The sequence below is a fragment of the Petromyzon marinus genome, chromosome 25 (assembly GCF_048934315.1).
Source record: "Petromyzon marinus isolate PM22_M1 ecotype Great Lakes invasive population chromosome 25, UKy_Petmar_22M1.pri1.0, whole genome shotgun sequence".
Taxonomy (NCBI): domain Eukaryota; kingdom Metazoa; phylum Chordata; class Hyperoartia; order Petromyzontiformes; family Petromyzontidae; genus Petromyzon; species Petromyzon marinus.
In genome coordinates, this window is record NC_133691.1 from 18798485 (window position 1) to 18807775 (window position 9291).

Consider the following 9291-nt stretch of genomic DNA (forward strand, 5'->3'; position numbering starts at 1 on the left):
TTAAAAAAATTGAATTGGCCACGTATAACCGCATCATGTTCCAAATTTGCCAAATCAGATCAAATACTTGCAAATTACTTTACCGGGGAAAAAACCACGTAGGAAAATCAAACATCGCTCCCGAATGGCAGACATGTCCATTCACAGGCCGGTAGTGCGTGCACCACGTGCCAAATAGGAACAGCTGCCATTGGGGGGGGGGTCCCCTCGGGTAGACTGCCGTAGAGCAATGGAATGGTTGAGATGAGACGTTGCTGTAAGGCGCTTTGAGTTGAAGAGTTTATTTACGCGAGCGCCCTATATCTCCAAATCCTTATCCCCATCTCTGAGCCGCCCCTGTGGCCCCTACTGGGGCCCGTGTCTCACCGCTGCGGTGTCGAGGCTGCCGCACTGGTGGATGAACTCCATGCAGCTCGTCGCGCTTTGGACAGAAGCTTCCCGCTGTGGCTCCAGATCCACCCAGGGCAGAGATCACAACCCCAGTCTCCTCCAACAGCTACCACAGACACAACAAATCCGTCAACATCAGTTGGTTGACACCGAGGCGACCGCAAGACAAACACCGGCTTAAAGCTAAACGATACGCATGGAGCTGCATCTCACAATGCAGTGCACAAAAACTGATTAAATATTACAGATTTAAGTTTGCAAATTAACACAAAATTCGTTCTCAATTTTAGTTTTCCAAATGCACTATCGGCGTAATGTCAAGAGACAAATAAATCATCCATGCGTAAATCTCGCATAGCCGTGCAGGCCCTATGTCATAAAATGCGATGGGTGGCCTTTTATCTTGTACACAATAGGAGCCAACACTTTCACATTAGCTGTGTTATGAGATTGTGCGGCGCACGAGAGTCAAGCTGAAATTGTTATTCTCAGAGATGGAATTAGGAAAATGAAGTGCAAAACCCAAGTTTAATGAGACTGTAATTTTGTGCAGTCGCTGGTGACTGGGCTCGGACGATCGACTTGATAAGACTTGAGACCTCGGTTTCAACCCAAGCGGTCAAAATCCAGATTCAAGCCCAGAATCTAATTATTGTCATCGCACCGCTTTGATATCTGAGCCACCTGGCCACTTTGCATATATAGTGTTATCATAAATGTTATCTGAATGTCACCGCTGTACACTCAATTTTAACGGTGATTTTCAATATCTACCTTTGGGATGTTTGCCAAATTCACAGATATTTTTTAAGAGTGACAAGAGAAAACCCATGCATCTTACGTGACACTTTGTTGTGCTCTGCATTGGCAGTGATTACATAACGCTTAAACGTATTCGAGTTATCGACAAATGAGTTTTAAGTTCGTAATAATAAACTAATATTACCGCGCACAATTTTGGAAACAAACTTAACATTGAGCGCCACTCGGAGGCGGTAAGTACACTCAAACTTTGCACGGGCAGTGTCGTACACCTACTTGCTGTACTGCCTCTTACCAGCTGGAGGCGGGTGGGCTCACGCACGCCACGTACGCACCTGGGCGTTGCGATGGAGGATGTCCAAGGAGCCGAGGCCCAGGCTGGGGAGGTCGCACGAGTCAAAATGCTCGGCAAGCTGCTTCTCCACGCGTAACAGCGCAGATAGGCTCGGGGGCTTTGCCATCTTACTTACGTGGCTCAGCAGACGGACCAGATGCTCGGCTACTGCCTCTGCGAAGGAGACAAGCAATGCCATTGTAGGAGAGGACAACGATGCTGTAACTCGCTCCAATAGGCTCAACAACTGCAACTCTCTCTCTGCCCCCCCACCCCCACGTCTCATCTACGGCCTCCCGATAAGTTTCATCATCACTCTCCAGATGACTCAAAAAACAAGTTTAACACGAAGGCCTTCGCGACCAATGATTATCCATAATAGAGATTTTTGGATTAGGTCACGTAAATAGTGCATATTAACGCGTATTATTTAGTGCATGTATACATGATCTAACCCAAAAATCTAGATGATGGACTCAAAAAACCACTGGCAGACTTCTCACACCCGTATGCAAGACGATATCGCCCCAATATTCAAATTGTTCAACTATCCCCCGAACCAGTCCAGGATAAATTTCAAGATCACACTCAGCATTTTGACAGTCCTCCGTGGTCTGATCCCTTATGTACAATACGAGAAACTACATTTTATTCAGATTGTGCTTTCGATATCGTGTCATGAGACGGAGTATCCACTCGGATCTCTCACGGAGCAGCGGAACCCGTCCTATTGGAGAATGGCCCACAGAAGAGAACTTCACAAAGCTACCTCTGACATCGCTTCTAGTGACCTCTGGTCTACAGAGTAAAGGGAAGCACATTCTAACCCACTCTGAACGTGAGAGTAATGTCCGTCACATGAAAGTTGAGCCGATATTGGACTTGGTCAAATTAGCAGGAAAGTGTTATCACCCAGCACGTGCATCGATCGGTTGATCGTTAGTTTGTGGCATAGAGATCCGCAAAAAATAGACATCTTTGGATCATCCGAGATTTTTAATTATCCGCAGCCATCCTCCACGTCATTAGCGCAGATAATCGAGTCTACTGTATATGCAAATTTGTCTCCTTACTCCCCGGAGTAGGCGGCGGTCTGGTGTCGGGAGTGCTGATGTTGCCGAGAAACGCGGCCGGTTTCTCCTTGACCACGAGGTCGCGAGGAGTCTCGAGGGAGCTACAGCACAGGGCCAACTGAAACATATTCCGGGCCGGCGTGTCCCCTTTCACCTGCCCCAGGAAGTCCTGCACACACTGTCGGTAGAAACAACAAAGGACCCAAACCACGTGCAGCCATATCACTCTGTTGGGACAAATAGAGGGTGATACATGCATAGATGTCCGACCGATTTCAATGCCCCCCCTTACTTTTGTTTCAACGTGTGACTGAATTTTGTGAAAGCGATGGCCCTAAATATTATAGAGGAGTGTTAATTCAGTGGTAGAGCAAGTCTTTTGATAATGGTGGAAGTATCCACAGACTTGAAACGTATGGCGATTATCACTTATTAAATAATTCCGAGGACAAATGTATTATGGAAAATCTTTGACAAATCTAAGCAAATGCATGAATGTTCTCGCAAGGTAATTTTGTTGCATTAAGTCCAGACGCCATGGCCCCACCTTCTTCAGCTTATTCACAAAGATGTCCTCGGCGTTCTGGAAGACCTGCAGCACCATCTCGGCCGCCGGCTGTGTCGTGAACTGTCGGCGAAGATCGGCGCTCGTCCCTGGCAAGGGGAACGACTCCAACAGGTATTTCTTGATCTTGTGTGGCCAGCCCTCCACCTCCTGCTTAATGTCACACTCGATGCGAGCCAGCCCACGGTCCATCGCCTCCCGCTCGCCTTTCTGGGCCTTGCCGATCACCTAAACAAACAACACAATGTTAGCAACTGTGGCGGCCACAGGTGCAGGGCAGTGCTGTAGTTGCGATGATGGAACACGTGATGGACGAGTGGTTCAACAGCGAATGCAAGGTGTGCAGCTAATGCACGATTGCAATCGAGAGATGGGATTGGTGGATCATCCTAGCAGCAGTGGCTTTTGGCAAGCCATCGAACAAAGACAGTCACCGCATCACTCGCTTTCAGATGGGCTTCTGTGGCCAACTGGAATGCTCTTCCTTCCGATATTAGGAAGCCATTGGAGCTATGCACTTTTAAATCTAGATTGAAAACAATTTCTTTAGAACTGCTTTTTGTGTTCAGTTTGTTGTCCTCCACACCTCCGATTAGCACAGTTGGCTATGTACAGTGCGAAAGATGTTCAACATATATACATGTGGTTTTACCCAATCCAGTCATTTCTGAGTACTTGTTTAGATTTGCAAATTTTGATTCTGACGCCAGCACACATGTCCTCCTCATTCATTAATAACACGGGATTTATTTTTTTACATTATTTGTGAAGCATATAGAAATGCAGTTTTGGATAATACACCCGCAATATTAACTAGGGCGACTCCTGGGATCGAATCGCGAACCTCTGAAACAAGCGACAAATGCACAACCACTCGGGAAAGAAGATTTCTGTAAGGAGCGGTACAGTAAAATAGGCCTCAGCCTTCAATACGATATATTAACATGATGTACTTACACGAGCAGTTACTTCAGTGCTCTTGTCGCAGCACTGCACCCCCAAAACTGAAGTCGTGTTGGAAGTCTGTCTCAGACTGCATGACAAAAGGATACACCACATTCACTTGACAGGGAGACAGGTGTGAAACTTGTGTGCCTGAGCAACTGAGGATAACTCAGCATTGTGGCCGTGTAAGGCAAACGCAGGGGCGGGGGAATATTGGTAAAAGGCTGATGCAGTGTCACTCTCAGGTGTGAACACAGCGACACGTACGTTGTGGCTGTGTGTCAGCAATTCCAGAACGCATTTAATTCCGAAAGTAAACCCCCTCAAGGGCAACAACAATACATACTTGAGCCAATCTTGATTTGAAGCTTTCGCGACTGCAGGAATCCACACTCTTTGGTTCTTTCGGTAAAGTCACGTAAAATCGAGGAGGAGGCCGCTTTCCTACCTTACAGTTACACGCTAATTTCTCACGTTAACATCACTAGCCCTGGCCACTTCTTTACGACCCATGGGCTACACACATTTCAAACCATTTAAAACAGTCTGCCTCAGCAGCACACCAAGGCTTTCCCACCTGATGACGGACGCTTGTGTCGCGCCCGAAACGTCGTGATTTATTTCATTTTATACCTACGTGACTTTACCGAAAGAACCAAAGAGTATAACTTGAGGCATCCAATAATAATACAATTCGCAGTCAACAAGCGACGCAATGCATACACACGTACACACACACACACACGCTCGTACACGCAGGCACGGCACGTACGGAAATGCCCAGAGGTATGCTGGTGATACGGATGCCCAGATCGTGAATATCCGGAGCCCCGTATCATTCCATGAGATGCTTCAGCAAGTCCGGCACCTTGAAGCGTGCCATCACTCCTTTGCCTCGGGAGCTGCGGCTCTTGGCCACGAAGGTCCTAAACTCTGCCGCAAACAACAACAACACGAGCGGGTTACGCAGAGCGCATGCTAGGGGAGCAACGACGACGCATTGATTCGGACGTGATCATTCATCCTGAAGATCGCGATATGCACACCGGATCGCGTGCGTAAGAATTTATGTTTTTGATTTGTATACGTTGCGTGTCATTGTTTCACATTGTCCAACACCCACCCACTCCAGTCACTAGAGCCGGCTGTGTTCACGTTTTAAAACAAGGCGTTGAATCTAGAATTTATTCACGAGCCCTCAATCGCGATAATCGATTGATTCGCGACATGGGTGGCTGGGGTGGCGCGTATCGCTTCTGTTTATGTCTGCAAGGAATCACTTGCTGAGCCTTCGTATCATTTCAAATACCAAACAAATTCATGCATCAGTAGCACTGGTGCCTTGAAAAAGGGAAAAAATCCGATAAGTGACGTTTCGGGCAATGACCCTTCTTCATATTGCATAGAAAGGCCAGAGAGATTGAGTCAACAATAAGAATTGGAAACTGCACTTCACAGCGATTACCGTGTTTCAAAAGTTATTAGGTAACCATTCATATGAACCTTATGGTGGGACCCCGGGGTCCCATAAGTCTCCGGCTTTTGCATAAACATTATATTATATATAATGTAAACAATGTATTATAATGTAAACATTATATTATATATTATATATAAACATTATATTATATATAATGTAAACATTATATTATATATTATATATAATGTAAACATATTATAATGTAAACATAAACTGTGGTCTTTTTCACCAATGGGTTTGAAGGATGGTGGCAAGTGTTGACTTGTTAAACTATGCCTTTAAAACTGAAAACTACTTACCTACAGTAGCTCTATTTAAATACACTATCGAAAACATAATCTACTCCCCTCTGTCAATCATCGTGTTTCTCAGTGTGGATTTGTAAACACACTTGTTAAACAATACTTAAAATAGTACGCGTTTTCAATGCGCTGTTCATATTGTAAAATGCGTTTATACCAATGTGACTCTACAGCAGTTGCACAGCCGCACTTTTATATAATTCAGGTCAAAGCCAGATAAACAGTGGAGGATAAACATCGCATGAAGGCGGGGCAATTGTTGTGCAATCATTTCAGGTCAAATTTACAGGTGTGTTTTATTCATGCCACACAGGTAGAGAATTGAGAGTGAAACCTGGCCCACTGGCATCGTGAATCATGGATCATGAGTCACCCGGACTTGTTGTGTTTGATTATGGTTGCTATACAAGCCATCAAATCTACACCACGAAGAGAGTTGATGAACAAGTAGGAGAGTGTGTAACTGGATTACATTCATGTGCACAGGCGTTTCAGATGTGAATATGAAATAAGGTCGACTCAAACGCCACTCTTTAGGATTTGGCACACTCAATAACATTTTAATTGATAAATTAAGATCAACAAACCATAATCAAATGGGTCATGCATCGATGTACCAATTGTGGTTACGGACTGCTTAAGAAGAAAATGATGAATGCAGATTCGAAGCGAGTTTAAACATGAATCTACACCATTTAAATATATTTTAAACAACCCGTTGCAAACATGACAGTAATTTGAAATGTAGCACTGTACATCAGAACAATTTGAAAAACGTTAGAGATTTTAAACTGTCCAAAAAGAAAGGAGGAAAATAAATGTATTTTTACATAATACAGGTTTTTTGGGTAAGATCGCGTAAATATAAAAAAAAATGTCGGTAAACCCACCACCACCCGACACAGCCAATTAGTAAGGTTTGTCACTTAAACAGAACATGCCAATTCGTTACTAGTACAGCACACCGGTTGTGTGTTAGAGAGCAAAGCCACAACATTAACAATCTGAGTACGACGTTTCGCCAGTAATTACAACCAGCATCATCAGGAGGCAGCCAGATTTGTGGATTTTAAAATGTAGATTAATTTAAATCTAAATTTAAAAACATATAGAGAAACTGGAACATTATTAATACAGAATTTGGTGGGACATATGTTGAAAAGAGACTGACTCCAGCTTAGCTTGCAAGAACTAAGAGACACTGTGTGGCCATGTGGCCTTAATGAGAGAGACTAACTCCAGCTTAGCTTGCAAGCACTAAGAGACACAGTGTGGCCATGTGGCCTTAATGAGAGGGACTCACTCCAGCTTAGCTTGCAAGAACTAAGAGACACTGTGGCCACGTGGCCTTAATGAGAGAGACTGACTCCAGCTTGGCTTGCAAGAACTAAGAGACAGTGTGGCCATGTGGCCTTAATGAGAGAGACTGACTCCAGCTTAGCTTGCAAGAACTAAGAGACACAGTGTGGCCATGTGGCCTTAATGAGACTCACTCCAGCTTAGCTTGCAAGAACTAAGAGACACAGTGTGGCCATGTGGCCTTAATGAGAGAGACTGACTCCAGCTTAGCTTGCAAGAACTAATAGACACAGTGTGGCCATGTGGCCTTAATGAGAGAGACCGGCAGAACAAAGTTGACGTTGGAATGAAGACAAATGGATGAGGAAGGACACGGACTGCGTTTCACGCATCGCAGAGTGCGTCTCGAAACCTTACCACGCCTACATATATTAACGGACATCGATTACAGTGGTCCCATTAGATTTACAATTAGTCTGAATCTTTAGTACAAATTTAATGCCTAGGAATATAAAACATGTTGTAAGAGAATACAGGTCGCTTAAACAAATTCAAATATTGCTTACTACAACCAAAGCTCTTTGAAGAGTCGTAATTTAAAATCAAATGGCAGAGCAAAAGATTTTCATTAATTTCACTGCTTCCATTATAACATTAACGAACGTGTGGTGGGCCCATTGCTTGCATATTAAACACTCAACACGAGTCATTGTTATTGACTTCTTGCCGTTTCAGTGGCACATATCGCACAATATATACACAATTTTGCCATCTTCTTTGGTTATTTCGGTAAAGTCACGTAAAATAAGATAAAATAATAAATTGATAAAATAAAATAATAATATTCTCACGACGTTTCCGCCACAACACAAGTGGCCTTCATCAGACAGTCTCGTCCCCTTCACCTGATGAAGGCCGCTTGTGTTGTGGCCGAAAACGTCGTGAGAATATTATTGTGTTATTTTATTTTATCAATTTATTATTTTATTCTCATTCTACGTGACTTTACCGAAAGAACCAAAGAAGATGAATCCTTGCAGTCACGAAAGCTTTAAATCGAAATTTTGCCATCGTCTGTTTTGCAAAATATCGTCGCCAGAACATTTATCTTAAGTGCATTATTCCTGACCAAATGTTAACGATTAACAAAAGCGCAATAATTAAGGTTGCGCATAAAAACCTCACACGAGGCGAAAAATCCCTCAAGGGCCCATAAACTACAATCGCGTTTAAACACATAAACTGTACGTATATATCAATGCACACATTGTGTAGCAGCAGCATGATTATTATTAAACTCACCTTTAATAACGAGGCACATAAACACGAGTAAAAGTGTCAATATTAATGTGCCACTGTACACGACGTGACGTAGCTGAGGCCCCGCCGCCCCCCACGGTGAACGGTGACGCAACGCGTACAGTGCCCGCGTCACGGATTGGCGCCTCGCGTGCACAGAGCGAGGCAGCAGCAGCAGCAGAGCCAGAGGTGGGGCGGCGTTGCCTAGGCGACGTCGGCACCCTCACGATCGACTCCACGGACAAGCTGTGTGTCACGTGGTGACGCCCACACCACCAACACCACCCGCCCCTTACTGGACGTCTGTGAACAAGAGCTTCATAGCGCTTCGGATTTCTCCAGGGTCGATACAGCGTGCGCGGCACCTGTACGCGGCGAGTCCTCGTTTAACGCGGTAGATGCGTTCCTGAAAAGTGTCGCGTTAAGCGGAAACTATTTTCCTCCCGTAAATAATAATGTCCACGCACGGTAAGATGGGGGTCCAAATAACTTGAGGGGACGCCGCCGCGTTACCGTCTCATCTCGCTCAACCGCGCAGCTCAAGAAAGTAGTCCGCTCAGAAAGCGCGTTGTGACGGAGAAAACGCGTTGTAGTGAAAACGCGTTATCGTGTGAACACGCGGGACAGACCCAGGTGTTGTGGGTTAACTCCCCGAGATAAACTTTCTTCCAAATTTGCGTTTCATACGCCCGGCGCTCCGCCAATAATTGTTGTGAGCGTCGCTCCTCTGCCCTCTGTTGTTCATGGAGGGAGACTGCACCCCAGTGCCCAGTATCATCCTCCGCGAGCCTCTTCAAAATGCTGATCTTGACACCGCTGGAAGCAGTCATCGGCCTTGACCT

At 45.0% G+C, this 9291-nt stretch overlaps 1 long non-coding RNA gene across 1 annotated transcript; it reads right to left on the reverse strand.

Moving 5' to 3' along the window:
* Positions 1–3091: 3091 nt before the first annotated feature.
* Positions 3092–8641, reverse strand: LOC142929118 (uncharacterized). The gene is made up of 4 exons (XR_012945273.1): positions 8453–8641; positions 4842–5002; positions 4082–4157; positions 3092–3352 (listed from the first exon to the last, which is right to left on the reverse strand). It is a non-coding gene; the product is annotated as an uncharacterized LOC142929118 (long non-coding RNA).
* Positions 8642–9291: the final 650 nt, after the last annotated feature.